We start from the raw sequence: 17736 nt of genomic DNA on the forward strand, positions 1-17736 counted from the left end.
AAGTGGTCCACATACCTGCAACAGTTCCATTTGAATATCAAGTATAAGAAGGGTAGCACCAATAATGTTACAGATTGCCTCAGCCGACCACTGATCATGGCGTTAAACACCGTGCTCAATTCTTGTGGGCACGAGACTTCTGATTGGCCACTTCTCTACAAAGCGACCTAGAATTTAGCCACACATACTAGAGGCTCTTGGAGGGTCAACAAGTTTCAGATTTTCACCTTGAGGATGCCTTCTTATGCCACATGGGACACCTTTGTTTTCCTTCAAGCGAGCGTGCCAAGATGATTTGGGAAGCACACTACAGTCAGGCCGCTGGGCATTTTGGGGTCGAGAAAACGGTGGCAGACTGTAGAAGTATTTCTATTGGCCGAATCGTCGACAGGATGTCAGGAAGTACATTAGATCCTGCTGATGAGCCCCAAAAATGGATAATTATTTTGGCTCATTCAACCTTCTAATTCGACTTAATCCACCATTCTCATTAGTTTATTGCATGTTTTTTATTATATTTATGCTAATAGAGTGAATTGGGTTAGTCATTATGCCAACAAGTCTAATGTGTGCTTTGTGTAGCCTTTTTGGTCAATTTGGAGACAAAGTCAATGGTTGAAATGAGCACTTGGCAGCCAAATTCGTGGAGAGTATTTTTAGGAAGGTGTTCCCTTCATTTATGGGCCCTTACCTCGAATTCTCCACCATCAGCTCGGAGTTAAAGGGCCACCAAATCAATTAGCACAAGGGCAGCCAAGCAAGTCAAGTAGGACTGATGTTAACTACAAGTTTTGGGCAGCCGAGTCCCTAAAATTTAGGAGGACTGTTGGGGTCCTCAATTTGTATAAATAAGAGGGCTTAGGGCCTCATTTCAATTAGTCATTTTGGGTTAGCTAGTGGTTAGTCATTTTGTAGCCAATGGTTAGTCATTTTGTACGCAGAAGTTAGCTAGTTTGTATTTTGATTTTTAGGCAATAGTTTAGCTTTGCTTTCAACTCATTTTCAAGTTCTCCTTGTGGACAGTTTTGATGTAACTCTTCTTTTCTTGCTCAATAAAGATGAATCCAGCTTTGCACCAGCTCTAAATCTCTCTTAGGAGGCTATAGCTCTTGGGGTTGGGCCCATCTCAAGCGCCCAATACCTCCTTTGATTATCTTTATGTGTTTTTGCTGCATTCTTTGAATAAAATCTGCTTTTTAGATCTAAATCTTGTTTTGTTATTTAGTTTGTCTTTTTGATGAGTAAAATAGCTTTTCATGCTCAGATTTAGTTGATAGGTTGTTAACAGAAAAACCTTGAAGAAAAGGGCCAACAAACATCTGTGGTTTCACCTCTCCCTCAGTGGGATCAGGAGCTGTGACTAGGATGACTTTGGTGCCCACAAAAACACTGACTTTGCTTTGCCATGCAATCATTAGTGTTTGGTTTTCATTTGTAGAAGTTGGTTACATGTTCAGATCTTTGAATGCTTCATTGCATAGTTAATATACATGGTTTCCTTGCAAATAAAGCTGCTTTCCATTCTTGTTACTGTTAGCTAGATCATATTAGAGTAGCATAACTAGATCTTTGTTTTCTTGCATGTCTTTGTTGGTTCAGTTGGAAACACAAATTGCAGAGCACCTATACCACTTCTCTATCTGCCCAGACTCCCTCAAACCCATCTTCTCCATCTCCTAACTTGGTTTCTTGCCTCACGTTGCCACATTTCCCTCATAACCCTACCTTTTGTGCAGCATTATTCCAGCCTTCTTGGAACAAGTCCAGCCATCTACACCTTCTCCTCAACTCCATCCTCCAAGTATTGAACTTCCTTACACCCCTATTTCACCTCCATACTCATTCCTCCACATTTTTCCCTCCATCCATGCTCCAAAATTCCATTACTAAACATCCTGTAGAAAAATTACAGAACATCCTGTAGAAATCCCAGAACATCCTGTAGAACCCCTGCAGACTTCCTGTAGAAGCTCATAAACGCGGTTTCTTGTTAGCCAAACTCTGTGAAACTCTCTGGAAGGGTGTTAGGGACCCCTTAGGCCCTCTCTATACCATCCCAACCTTTTCCAAGCATTTCTCCTCCTTGATCCACCCCTGCACAGTGAAAAGCCAGTTAAAAGCACATGCATGATAATTCTAATAACTTAGTCAAAAATACAAAAAGATGTTTTCTTCAGCTAGAGGCAATGTAGACACATGTATTTTACCTTCATAGAAGTAATGGAATCTCTTTTCATAGTTTGAATTCTCTCCTTTGCGTCAGTAGGACTAGATGGTAGAATTAGGGTTTGCTAGGGTTTGTGTTTCTTTTTGGCTTTTAGTTTCTTTTCGCAAGTAGATTAGCTTCCTTTGAGTTAGCTTTCATCCATCAGTTAAAAAGATTCTTCTAAGAGCTCATAGAAGTTGGCTTAAGCCCCTAGCGAACTTGTGCCAGCTGACCAAGTGACAGCTGCGGCAAGAGCTAGTACTTGTGCATACAACACCGTCGCTTCCAAGTTTGTTACGAACTACTGGGTTGATAAAATTAAAGAAGGGAGTTCCAGGAGTTGTAGCATTATTGCTACAATACTGGGGCCCACCACCTACACTTCCTGCGCCATTGCCAAACCGACCATCAAGAAGCAAGGCCTCTATACTCCGCTACCTACCCCTACTCGACCTTGGGAATCTATCTCCATGGATTAGATGTCGGGCCTTCCTTATACTAAGCATGGAAATGACTGTGTTTTTGTGGTCATCGATAAATTCTCGAAGATGGCCATTATGGTGGCTTGCAAGAAGAATATAACAACGGAAGCCACTGCTAAACTCTTCTTTGAACGTGTTTGGGTACACTTTGGGATCCCACAGTCTATCATCTCAGATCGGGACAACAGGTTCCTCAGTACATTTTGGTCCAGTCTCTGGTCAATGGTGGACACCAAGCTTACTAAGTCCACAACTTTCCATCCCCAAACTGATGGCCAAACATAGGTCGTCAACAAGATGATCGTACACATTCTTCGCATGTACAACTCAAAGCATCCACGCACATGGGATGAGAGCCTGCCCTATGTCCAACATAGCTATAACTGAGCTATCCATAGCTCGACTGACCACAACCCTTTTCAGGTGGGCTTGGGATTCCAGCCACTATGTCCCATTGATGTGGCCATGCCATTTGCAGCTACTCTGGCAGATTCGGCTCATGTCCAGTCTGAAACCGATAAGGCAAAAAATTTCATTGAGCACATCCAACATATCCGCCAACAGGTCCATGACATTCTGGAGAGATCAAATGCCAAGTATAAGAAGCGACATGATCAACATTGGGTGCCACACATGTTTCAGTTGGGCGACAAAGTATGGTTGCATTTGCAAAAGGAATGCCTTACCAGAGCCTATTGGAAACTCAGACCACTCCGATATGGTCCTTACACCATTGCCAAGGTTGTGGGAGACAATGCATTTGAGCTCAACATTCCCCCATTCCTTGGCCTGCACTGATCCAGGTGGATGTTGGTGGCCACCCACCTATCCCATTTGGACCCCCACAACTGTCTCTTTCAGTTTTTCAGTTTCCTTAATTATAGCGCAGTTTACTATTTTTAGCAGTTTTTCGGGTCCTAAACTTCCGGAGCCGTTTTGAGGCCCTAAACGACGTTTTTTGGGAAATCTACCTCCACAAGTTTTTAGGTAAAAAATCATCTTTTTCGTCGTAGTCCTCGGAGAGATCTTTCCAACGGGCTATCATGCGCATCAAACGGAGATCGTATGCCAAAGTTACGACCCCAGGCAGTTGATGTACCAATTTACCCAAACGGGGCCCATAGTTTGGCGTTTCATCTTCTAGGGTTAGGTTTTGGAATGTTAAGGGTTTTCCATTGTTTCTCAATAATAAATAGGCCTTCGAGCCTCATTGTAAACATAGTTCGAAACAGTTCAGAGGCATGTAGCCGACACATCTCTTCTCAGAGATAAGCTACCATCGCCCTAGCTGGGTTATTTCTATTTGTAAGCATATTTCAGTATTCTCCATTAATGAAATGAAGTATTATTTCCGCTGCATCTCTATTTTTATGGTTATCACATCTCTGTATTTATGGTTATCTTTGTAATCTATTGCGTTCTTGCTTAAATCCGGATCAGTGGTATCAAAGCGGTCTGCTTTTTCTCTGTTTTTCTTTGCATGTCCCCAACGAGGTCGGGATATAAGGAGTCAGGGCTTGAATTGGTCGAACCTTTGCAAGACCAGCCTCGCAAATCTCGACGACCTCCCATGGCGGATGAGAAGAAAGATGAGGGGGCAGGAGATCCTATCAGAATCTTGCTCGAAGAAGCCCTTGAGCGGAAAAGGAACGCGATGATGGATAGCTTTGCGTAGATCCTTTAGCGGCTACCCAGAGGCGACGCATCGGCTTCCAACAACTATTCTGGAAACGCCACACCGTTTAAGGTACAAGTTGATTTTGAAATCCCCATCTTCGAGGGTCAAATAGATGCAGATGCCGTAGATAAATGGTTAAATCTGCTAGATGGGTATTTTTCTGTTCATGAATTTTCAAGTCGGGAAAAGATTGTTTTCGCTCTTCTCAAAGCAGCCCCCCACGTCAAGGACTGGTGGGAAACATACTGCGAGCAGAAGGATGAAAGTACAGGCTCACTGTTTTTAGCCGCCCCCACTTGGAATGACTTCCGGGATGCCATCAAGGAGCAGTACTACCCTGTCAAAAGCTATGAGGACAAATACATCAAATGGACCACACTGCGGCAAGGACGAGACCAAGATGTACCAGAGTTCACAAATATTTTTCATACCCTTCGCACACAGTTGGGTATCAAAGATTCTGAGCTGCATCTGGTACTCAAATACCGCGACTGCGTACACAGATACATCCAAGAAGAGATGGAGTTCTTGAACATCTCCTCACTCGGCACAACATACCGATACGCTGTCAAAATCGAGCAAAAGTTCAAACAGAAGAAGCGAGACTTTGGATCTGCAAATCCGAATCCCAAAGGACAAAGCCAAGGCGGGGTGACCCAAGACAACCCCTCTAAGCTGCAAGAAAAGAACAACACCACGAAGACGAAGAAGGACACAGGAAAGTGGTGTGAGTTCCACAAGAGTCCCACTCATAACACAAGTGAGTGTCGGAGCAAGCAGTCGCTGGTGGCCGAGTTAAAGGCTTCCAAATCAGATGCATGTTCTGACTCTGAGCCAAAACCCGACAAGGGGGATGGCAAAGGGAAGCAAATCATTAATGCGGATCCTAGTGCCACTGCTGCCACTGCCAAGATCCAGAAGAATGAGCCCGAAGAGCTAGAGGAGGGGGAACGTCTTTTCCACTCGCAGATGTGGGTGAAGGGTTCGCCGCTGCAATTCATTTTCGATAGTGGCAGCCAAAAGAACCTTGTTTTAGCAGAGGTCGTGAAGCGGTTGGGCCTACCAACTACGCCACACCCACAACCGTACAGTATCAGGTGGCTTCACGAAGGACAAGATCTCAAAGTTCACCAGCAGTGCCGCCTTCCCTACAGCATCAAGCCCTTCACAGATGAGGTATTGTGTGATGTTACACCTCTGGATGTTTGTGATGTACTATTAGGCCAGCCATACTTGTGGAGGTGACATGCTGTGTATGAGTCAAGGCCTCGTGCTGTCATTATTTCTTTGGATAATTCATTATACAGGATACCAGAGGTAGCTCCACCTACCACCACCTCTTTGATCACTGCTAAGAAAGGCAGCAAGCTCATCTCACAGACTAGGAAATTTATTTTCTATCTGGTTCGCTCCCAAAGTAAGGGGAAGATCGTTGCTACATCCATGACCCCCGCAAAGGGTTCCTCCACGCAGCAGCAGCAACATAGGGATACAGTCATGACAGAACACAGGAACAACTTCTCCTTACCCATAGGGGTACCACACAAGTTTCAGGTGGGCGAAAAAGTTTGGTTACATCTGCAGAGAGAACGCCGTACTAGAACCCATCAGAAACTCAGACCGCTTCAACATGGTCCTTACACCAGTAACAAGGCTATGGGAAACAATGCTTTGAAGCACAAGATTCCTCCATTCCTTCGCTTGCACCGATTGTTCAATGTGGACCATCGCCGACCATGCTTCCCACCATTTCTGGACACATAAGAGATTGCAGAACAGCTCACTGGAGACCCAGCTCAGCAGAAGCTTCCTCATCTCAAGGAGGAACTCAATGCAATGGGGACCATTGCTTCCTAAGGGGGGAGGAATGATCCAGGTGGATGTTGGTGGCCACCGACCTATCCCATTTGGACCACCACAACTGTCTCTTTCAGTTTTTCAGTTTCCTTAATTATAGCGTAGTTTACTATTTTTAGCAGTTTTTCGGGTCCTAAACTTCCAGAGCCGTTTTGAGGCCCTAAACGATGTTTTTTGGGACTTTTCCATCGTATTCCTCGGAGAGATCTTTCCAATGAGCTATCATGCGCGTCAAACGGAGATCGTATGCCAAAGTTACGACCCCGGAAGTTGATGTACCAATTTACCCAAACGGGGCCCATAGTTTGGCGTTTCATCTTCTAGGGTTAGGTTTTGGAATGTTAAGGGTTTTCCATTGTTTCTCAATAATAAATAGGCCTTCGAGCCTCATTGTAAACACAGTTTGAAACAGTTCAGAGGTATGTAGCTGACACATCTCTTCTCAGAGATAAGCTACCATCGCCCTAGCTGGGTTATTTATATTTGTAAGCATATTTCAGTATTCTCCATTAATGAAATGAAGTATTATTTCCGCTGCATCTCTGTTTTTATGGTTATCACATCTCTGTATTTATGGTTATCTCTGTAATCTATTGCGTTCTTGCTTAAATCCGGATCATGCACCCAGTGTTCAATGTGGATCGCCTTCGACCATACTTCCCACCATTGCTAGACACATCAGACATTGCAGAACAACTCACACCTACAGAGTTAAATCCAGATTGCATGGAACAAGCCACAACTGATCGGATCATGGACACATAGATCAAGAACACCTAACAACAAAGGATCAAACTATATCAAGTTGTCAAAGCAAGCCAACTCCTTCGCCAGGGCAAGTGGCTCACTAGGGACCAAGTTTAACAAAAGTTTCCTCATCTCATGGAGGAAATCAATGAAATGGGGACCATTGCTTCCTAGGGGGGAAGGAATGATCCAGGTGGATATTGGTGGCCACCCGCCTATTCCACTTGGACCCTCGCCATTGTTTCTTTCAATTTTCCAGTTTCCTTATTTGTAGCACAATTTACTATTTTTGGTAGTTTTTTCGGGTCATGAACTTCCAAAGTCGTTTTGAGGCCCTTATCGAATTTTTTTGGGAAAACCAGGAGAAACATGGGTCATAGATCGATGTTTCTCACTCAAAAGCTGTAGTCCTCGGATATATATTTCTAATGAGGTATTGTGCGCGTCAAACAAAGATTGTATGCCAAAGTTACGACCTGGGAAGTTGATGTACCAATTTACCCAAACGGGGCCCATAGTTTGGCACTTCATCTCCTAGGGTTTAGTGTTTGGATGTTTAGGGTTTTCCATTATTTCTCAATAATAAGTAGGCCTTGGAGCCTCATTGTAACACATTTAAAAGGCATGTAGCCGCCACATCTCTTCTCAGAGATAAACTACCATCGCTCGAGCTAGTCTTATTTCCATTCTGTTTGTAAGAATATTTCAGTATTTGATATTAATGAAATGAAGTTTTATTTCTATTGTATCTTTGTATTTATGGTTATATCTTTAATTTGTTGTGTTCTTGTTTAAATCCGGATCAATATGCTAAGCAACTTAAAAATTGTGATTCCAATAAATATTTACTGAATATCAAACCCTAAAAATATATTTGAAAAATGACCAAAATGTAGAATAATGACACTATTTGAATTTTTTTTACCCACTCACCCCACACACAACATTTAAATATTTTATTCATGAATTATATTGTCCACATTAAACTGTGTTTTTTGTTATTAATATATCTTTAAATACTTCGAAATATACTATTATTTTTTTTTCAAGGAAAAATCGCAACTTTTTATTAATAAAAACAAAAAGTTACATTTGTATATGCACAATTACATTCATATATTTTCCTAAAGACAATTGTATGTGCTTAAAGCACCCATTGTATCCATGCTACAAAAAGAACCTTTAACCAATTAAATTGGTTTTTTCCTTTTTACCATTTTTCTTTTGAACTTTGTGCCAAACCCCAGAGTTTGGAGAGGACATAACAATGCTAAATCTTCTCCTTCTGAAATTATTGGCACATCCTTGTCTGAATCTGAGCTCTTTGAGATGTGTGTTCTCTTTGTTCCACCTGTTCCTTGGATTTCACTCTTTTCTCCGTGATGATTATCAAGACTTTGGAACATCGCTAGACTAGTAGAAAACTCTGCATGTTCGGATGGTCCCTTCTATGCATGTTCTCCCACATTGTGAGAAACTGGTTGATTCTGTGCCTCTGGTTGTTGTTGTCTCTCATCCTTTTCTTCCTCTTCAGCATATGAAAGAGGCAGATCTCAAAATTTCCAACCCTTTGGATTTTTTGGCCTCTTCTTTGCCCTTTTTTTGTTTGTGGACAAGAATTTTGCAAGTGCCCTGTCTGTTAGAAGATCCGACACCTGAAAGCAATGTTTTCAAAATCTAACCATTGTGTCCACTTAAATTCTTGGTGGATCAGATGGCTACGATCTAGTAGACCTTTGCTCAGGTCTATTCCCACACATATACATGCAAAAGTAAAAATACCTTTGTCCATTCTTTCCCAATCCAGCTTCAGAAATCTTCCCAATGAGTTTCCAATGCCTTCTAGGACTTGGTGATGCCAAAAGGGGAGAGGGATATCATGTAATCTTACCCAACTAACATATTTGTAACTAACATTGATGTGGCATCGAACCCAGGAAACCATGGAGTGAAAAAGAGACATGCCCTTCCCCAAAACCATGGTCCTTCATTTAGGACATAATCCATATATTTATGAGTGTCAAATTGAACCACAAATACACCTTTTGTACATAGATAAATATTGCAATTTTTAGTCTAGCTGAGGTAGATCCATTGATGGATATCCTCTGAATTGGGAAAAAAGCCATTAAAACGACATATAATAGCTCTGGCTTGTAGAACAGTGAAGAGACCACTCACTTTAGGTAAGTTAATTGGTAGATCAGGAGATTTCTCCATCTTGTCAACTAGGTAGGGTCTTGGAATTGTCAGATTTGGGGGTTGTTTATCTGTTGTGGCATTTCCCCCTCTCACTGCATCCTCAAACGAAACTGGACCTTTGGCAGCTGATGATGATGGATCGTTCGTTCTAGGAGCTCCTCCTCGTAATGTTAAATTTGTAATAATAGTAGAATTACACTTGATGCCGTAATCTCTTAGATTGATGTCATCTTGAAGTGATTTGGCCTCAAAAACCAGGTTTTGGATGTTTGTAGGGATACCCAGTTTTTCATGCACCTCCATTTTCAACTTTGATACCAGATCTACTGGCTGAGCCTCTATAAGGAATGAATTTCCATTTAGATCCTTAAAAAAAATTATAACACCTCTTCGCGGGCCTGACCTGAATCTTGATATTTACAGCTCGGATTTGGAGGGAAAGTGGTCCATATCGTAGATCTAGGATGATACCTGAATCCTCCAACTAGATCCATATTTGCGAGAGCATAAATATGGGGATCTAGACACCACCTAATCCATGCATCTTTCATGCTTTGCCCTGATCTCATATATGTTTCCAACAAGCGGCCTAGCGATAGATCCAAAGTCACAAGACTTGGATATGATCTCCATAGTCTGATAACATCGCCATGATGACATATTTCCTCACCGTGATGCCATATTTTCCCGCCCCTTCTAGATACTGAACTTGAAATATGGAGATTTGACAGATCCGAGCTGAAATAATTAATATTCAAATAATTAATTAAAGTCCTATATTGAAATATTTTAATAGGTATAAGAATTATATCTCTTCCTCAAGCAAAAGTGAAAATATAAGTTTTTTTTTTTTTTTTTTCAAATTAATTTCTTTGTTTAAAATTGATATAAAATTATGTTATTTAATATGGAAAAAAAATGAAATATCATTCATCATGGGTTGTAATATACACAATAAACTGATAGCATAGTGAGAGGGATTATTGATGGTTTTTTTTGTTTTGTTTTGTTCTTAAATAGTCAACATTACTTTTTTGTTTAAGGGATATTTTATTTTTATTTTTATGTTGGAAGAAACTACACAAAAGGAATTAGACATCTCCCTTACGCTCTAAAATGTGCAACAATCAATAATAATTTTAATTAAAAATTAACTAAATATGCATATTTTATTTTATTTATTTAATTTAGTAGACACATCTCCCTCATTATAATGCACCTCTCAAAATACATATATATAACAAAAAAAATGATATATATATGAAAGACTTTCGGAGCTGATGCAAAGAATAATAGTGAAATGGAGAATGCGCTCTGAGGGCTCACGTTTCTTCACCAGCGGCAGAGGCATGGCGAGATCTGCCAGGGGCATGGCGAGATCTGCCAGGCTGCGGAGGAAAAACCCATCAGGGTCAAAGCCAGGCTCCCCACGTCTAGGACTTTCATCTGCTTCTGATTCATGCTCATGCCCACGTGCTAGGTCAAGGCCCCTTAGCTCATTTTATGCTCCCTGCAGACTCAGGCCTAGGAGGCGTAGCCATATGCTGCTCAGGGAAAGCCCAATGCCGAGAGACACGACATCACTGATGCGTAATCTAGGAGCGAGAGATCTGAGGGTGAGGGCAGCCGAAATACCCTCTTGCGCTGAAGTGGCTTCTCTGCTCGGCGGCGGGGAAGATATGGCAGATCTGGACAGGGTTTTCACCTCCCAGACAATAGAAACAAAGGCGGCCATGCAGAATACGCCAGACAAATGCTGATCCGAAACAACCATCATTCAAAAATGGACAGATCCATTCATGGGCAAGGATTGATTGCTCTTGAGCCAGATTGGAATTTTATCCATGGATGGAGACACAGCCCATCAGATCTGAACTACCAGAAGATAGATCTGCCCTCGATCTGGAAGGATTTACCCGAATCAGCAATGCCCAATATCGTTCCGCTAGCGCTAAAATAAATGGAGTCAGAGGGTTGCATGAAAAATCTGGTAGCTTACTTCTTGATCTTTTGCTTCAAGCATTTGGGCTTTTAACAACTGATCCCCATCCCATATTAAGAGAAAAGCTCTACATGAGGACGGTCCTGGATTATCTATAGGTTATACCGGATCATGTGGGAATACTACGAGCCTGCAAACAAATCGGACCAGATTCACAACAAGTTTTGGCGCTTGGACAAGAACAATAGGAAGAGGTGATCATCTCATCACTAGATCTTGAAGCCCTGATAGTAGAGATGTTGGAAGGTAATCAAATTACCCTTTTTATTAGAACTATGGAAGGAAACACAGTATGCATAAAAATAGGGAGCTGGGAGGAGATCAAAACCCTCAAACAAAGGATACAATAAAGGTTGGGCATTCCACGTTACAAACAACTCTTGATCCACGTAGGAAAAGTATTACAGGAGGAACACAAGATAAAAGAATACGACATAGGCAGAGACTCAACTATCTACCTCAACACAAGACTCTGTGGTGGCTGCTCTGGAACAAGCTCCAAAGGACCAGTTTCTTTCAAAGATGCAGTAAAGGGGAAAATGGGGTCTCAAATACAATCAGAACAGCAAGCCATAGCTCCTGGTGCCTACATCGTCGAGCAGACAACTCAAAACCCAGCTCTATCGATCGCTATACCTGAGGTAAATGAAATACATGATGATTATTTATCAAAAGCAGTGATATGCAAATTTAATGGGTTTTGGCCTAAACCGGAAGCCCTAAGTCAATGGATTTACTCCATATGGACATAAAACTGTGATATACACTTGTGCTCTAAAGGTTTTTTCATTGTCAAATTCTACACAGTCAATGACAAGGAATATGCATTGAATGAGGGACCATGGTTCTGGGGTAACGCTGGACTTTTCTTGACATCATGGTTTCCGAAATTTGATCCAAATACCATGGTGGTCTCCAAAATGCCTGTGTGGGTTAAACTATATAACCTATCGCTACATTTTTGGCACATCAAAGTATTAGTAGGCATTGGAAATGCTCTGGGGAAATTTTTAAAAGTAGACAGTGAGCATCTTACCAAGGACATCTACACCGTTGCCAGAATCTGCGTGGAGGTTGATCTCAGTCAAGGGTTACCAGATCGCATCCTCTTATTCCACGATGAAAAGCAATGGTCCCAGCCTCTTGATTATGAAAACATTGCCTTCAGATGCCACATTTGTCATCAAACTGGTCATCTACAAAGTGCTTATCCACAAAACAAAAAAGACAGGAAAAGAAGACAACCTCCAAAGCCAAAAGGATGGTAGTTTTCAGCCGCTCCAGTAGAGGATATAGAAGAGGAAGAAAATGCAGAAATTACCACAAATACCACATTCCAAGAAGAAGAACACCCAGAAGCCAAACAACCAGGAAATATCCCAGCTTTCAATGAACAAAGCACTCAATTTAAATCACAAAATGATGAGAACCAGAACTGCTCTGCGTTAGTTCCAAGGACAACCGACTCACAACAGAAAAGTGAGCAACTCATTCCAGGGAAAGAAATCGGTGGCAGTAAGCGAATACACTCAACAGAAAGCTCAGATTCCGACAAAGAAACCCCAACTACTACCACAGAGGCAGAAATGTCCATTGTAACTTCCACTCCCAACACTGGAGGTTGGCGGAAAGTGGAAAAAAAGAAAGGTAGGAAAGCATAGATAGTTTATAAATGATTGTTCTTTTAGATCCTGTGTATCAGGACAAGTTTATACAACATATGCTAATTTAGCATCTACAACATGTAATTTTGCTCAATATGAATAAAATTACGATTTTTCCATTGGAAAAAAATATAACAAAAAAAAATAATATTGATCATATGTATATGAATAAATTAAAACATAATAATAATAAAAAAATCAATGCTGGCCATAAATAAAATATTTCAAAATTCACCTTAATTTTACATCAAATTTATATAGAGATAAAATAATTGAAAGTAAAAAAATGAAATAATTTACTTTTTTAGTACGAGGGAGATATGTAATTTCTTTGGTTCTTAATATGGAGTTGACAAATAACATGTAAAAATACTATTATTGATATTATACATGTATAATTCATATTATGTTTAGTTGACATGATATATATATATATATATATATATATATATATATATATATAGATATATATATATATATATATATATATATATATATATATATATATATATATATATATATAACAGAAAATGGTGGCAAGGATAAAAAAAGATATTTCAATGTTTATATTAAATAACATAATTTTATATCAATTTTATAAAGAAAAATAAAATAATTTAAATTAAAAATTTCCTTATATTTTCACTTTTCACTGTGAAGGACAAGGAAAATTTTAGGGGTGAAATTTAGATAATTAGCTATTTTTTGGACATTTAGAAGAAAAATATTTGCACATTTGGGTAAAAATTCACTTATTTTTTTACATATATATGATTAAATGGATGATATTTGCCAAAATTTGACCAATTTTAATTGTAAATTATATGTTTTTCCTTGGTCGACTTGCATTTTGTTGATGTATGTTTTCTTTGCATGATCCTCCTTGGATTAATCCATCCACCTTGGGACCTTGCGAATTTTCGTGGCCAATTCAATAATGGCCATTGATGGATCAAAACTTCCCACTAGGAGATTGACAGACCCCATCAATTTCAATTATTGGCAAGGACATAAAAAACCATTGGACTTGTGCACTATATTGCTTCACTACTTGGGGTAAATTTACATTTTTTCAAGCTCTTACAACTTCATATCACCCTATCTATTCCTTCAAAGCTTGGCTAGAACAATATGCATCTAACATTATTTTTATGGTCTGGAGTTGGCTCATTTATGGCAAGGCCAATCAATGTTGCTCATTCATTTACTTCCAATATTGATGGTTCAAACAATTTTAGTAGGGTGACATGTACCATTGAATAAATGCCCATTTAAGGTGACATATTTAGTTTGAATGCATTGCCACCAACTTGCTCCAAACTATTGAAGGGCCCACCCTTGATAGGTTTGAGCATTTTGTTTGATCCATGAAAGTGTGCTTTGGAAAAAGTGCACCATGATACCAATTTGTTAGTTTCAAATGCACGATCTTGCCTTCATTTTTCAAGTCAAGTCTTGTCTCTAAATTGAGAATCCTTTAAAGCTCTTCATAAATTTTCATGAAATTTGTTTATGCATTCAATAAAATGGATGGACTTAACATGCTCAATGTGGTTATGTTTGTGATATTTTTTTGTGATTATAAACCAAATCAATAGGGGTTCATGGCAGAAAACAAAGAAAAATATTAAATGGATAAAGATTTGTTGCTTCATGAATGACCTTGTTATATTACCATTGAATCTATTAGAGGGACTCATTTTGTGTATCTATATGCTTCTATTTATATAGGAGAATAAAATTATACTAGTGAGACATTAACCCATTTTAATATGTTCATCCCTAATTGGATGAAATGTAGTACACCTCACATTGAACTTGTTGGTCAAAAAAATGTTGAAAACCCATTATACTTGTTTGAAATAATAATTGTAGGTAACTTAAACACAACCACTTGTGCAAAACACATTTTTTCACTTATGTCTTGGTCATTGAAGTTTTTTAAGAAATAAACATAGAAATCTCACTAAATCCATCAAAATTCACAAAAATTGGTTGTGATGTCATCTTGTCTTTGAAAGGTACAATAACTAGGGTAAACAACCCCCCCTTTTTAATATTTAAATATTCTATGCAATACATGTTGTCATTAATTTCTCAACATCCACTTGTAAATGTGGCCATTAAAAGCACAATGCAAAATATCCAAGGTCTTATGCATGCTGAAATGTCTTGTGACCCTTAAACTATGTGTTTTCCCTCAATAAGAACATTCATCATTCTTCTCTTGGAAGAAGAATCTATGCATAGTGATATAATATACAATATTTGACATGGAGTCCTTGTTCAATGCGCCACAACTTATTTGCATCAACACCCCTTTGTGCTTCCATTAGCTGAAAATATTCACGGGAAATAACACACACATCCATAAAATTCAAAGTGTCAAATGTTCCACATTACATCAAATGTGGCATTGATACCACCAGATGTCTTGGTAAGGAATCTAGATCTAGTTTTTGATGCCTCTTCTGTACATAATGAAAAAGTTAAACCATTGTAGGTATGACATCCAATTGAACCATTGAATTTGTTGAAACTTGGACAAAGTTAAAAAATATAGCACTTTATGATTCAATTGTATCATTAGTTCCGTATTGAGCTAGTCTAATATTTGATTTCTTACATGCTAGCATAGATCTTTATCATACATTGAGAACTAAAGAATTTCTCCCATAAAAGTTTATGAGTGATAGAAAAATGGTGTACTTTTCTACAATAGTGCCACTCCCATGTCATACCTCATGGTATCAATATCAATCTCAAAAGAAAGTGTCAAATTTATTTTAAATCCCAACATTGAAGTAATTCCATACCTTCTTAAAAGCTTCAAATGAATTCGCGTTATTTTCATACAGGTAAACCTTCTTGCCCTTAGTCAATGTATGCAATGGTTTTGTTATCTTAAAAACCTTCTAAGGAGCTCACTAAATCCATAAAACTCCTAATTTTAAATAGTTACATTATTAGGGGTGGTTAATTGAGGATTCATTTTTCCTTGTTTGGGTTAATAATGAATCCCAAATAAAATATCCCCTTCATACTTTCATGTGCTTTCCCAAATACAATATCCCTTCATATTAGATTCACGTGATTTCTCAAATAAAGTATTTACTTCATACTAGCTTCACATGCTCTAATAAGTTTCCTTGTAACTTATGCTCCCTCAAAGTTTTCATAATCCTTGTTAAATGTTGCAGGTTCTCTTCATAATCATGATTTAAGACCAATATTCAATCCAAATAGATAACACCAATGTAAGTGATTCCCTCTATGCTACAAACCCTCATATCTATATCACTTCCCTTCCCTTCCCTTCCCTAACTCTAATTCAAGGTCCAATGTTTCTACTTATCTCCATCTATTAATTCCCCCAAGTGCTTAATCTATATCTTGTATGTCTCCTTTTATCTACATGAATTCATACTTAGTCCTATTCTCTCCATAATCTATGCTCAATGACCCTAATAACAATTTGAAACCTACTATTATTACTTCCTCAACTGCGTCCATTATATCTAATCATTGTAAAATCCATCCTACATCACCAAGTTTTATATCGACACAGATTATGATTTACTCTACTACTTCTATTTTTCTTATGTTCTCAATGACCAATTATTTTTATTGTTTAGTAGTGGCATTGTATAGGAACAATGTTATGGCTGAACCCAACCTATGATCCTTCCTATATTCTTCATTTCCTTTCAAAATTAGATTACATTATCATTCCTATTAGCACCACTTCCTTAACATGTTCTATTAATTCCGTAAATGAATCCAACAAAACTTTATTTGTGTCTCTTGTTGCTACAGGAAACGAATCCTCCAATCCTGCCTAGTATATACACTTTATAACCCCCCTCCCAGTAAATTCACACTAGACCCAAGTTGTTGAGCGATGGAAAAGGTATGCATTTGCCATTTATTTCTTTATCTTTTCCTTTGAATCATAACTCCTTTACATTCTAAAATGGTAATATGTTAAAGAATTATGGTATAATTAAGGAGATTTGTGATTGATACAAAATAACTGATTATTGTCTTTTTCTATACGGAAAATGAAGGAAATGGAAAACCACTATTCGGGAGGAAAAGACAAAGCAGAAGCAACTGCTGTCCCTTCCCTAGGAAGCCGTATCCAGACAAGGAGATCAAGATTGGAGCGCATAATACAGGAGAAGAAAGGGAAATCACAGCATCAGCGCAAGAAGACAATACGATAAACTGGAAATCAAAGATAGAGCGAACCCCTCAGGATCCTTTGATCTTGAGGGATCGTTGCTTCAGAACTTATCTGTACTCTTGATATATTCACCTGGCCATTATAAAAAGGGACAACGCTTATAGCCTAGGAGGGGAATGTATTATCATTTTTTCAGAACTTACTGTTATGCTGTTACTTTGATCATTGACTCTTGTTGGTTAAAACAGAGTACGATTGCTTGTAAACTTTTTATACATGGTTAATACATAAATCAGTTGCTGTTCCATTCCTTCCTACTGAATTAGCCCGGCAGTGCTTCACTAGCGGCTAAGGGCCCGGCCCTGGTGGATCCACTTGCTACCTGTACCATTATTTTACAGTTCCAGTCGTGTGATGGTTTGATTTACTTTTCATTACCTTGAATCACATTGCTTTACAGTGTCCTATCTTCACAAGTTCTAATACTTTATGGAATCATTTTATTGCATAAATTGTGATTGAATCGCGTTGTTGTTCCCTTCCTATCATAATGATATTATTATCCTTTACCACTTATATCGTTATTCATTTTTGTTATAAAGTCTCACAGTTCATTACAGATCGTTGTTCGTTTGGCTTTGCTGTTCATTTCTATTAAGTTAGCATTGATGTTCATTTCCATTAAGTTAGCATTGTTGTTCATTTCCCTTTA

Source organism: Pinus tabuliformis, chromosome X (assembly GCF_031772625.1).
Source record: "Pinus tabuliformis cultivar Carrire ecotype Pingquan chromosome X, CPIR1, whole genome shotgun sequence".
Classification (NCBI taxonomy): Eukaryota; Viridiplantae; Streptophyta; class Pinopsida; order Pinales; family Pinaceae; genus Pinus; species Pinus tabuliformis.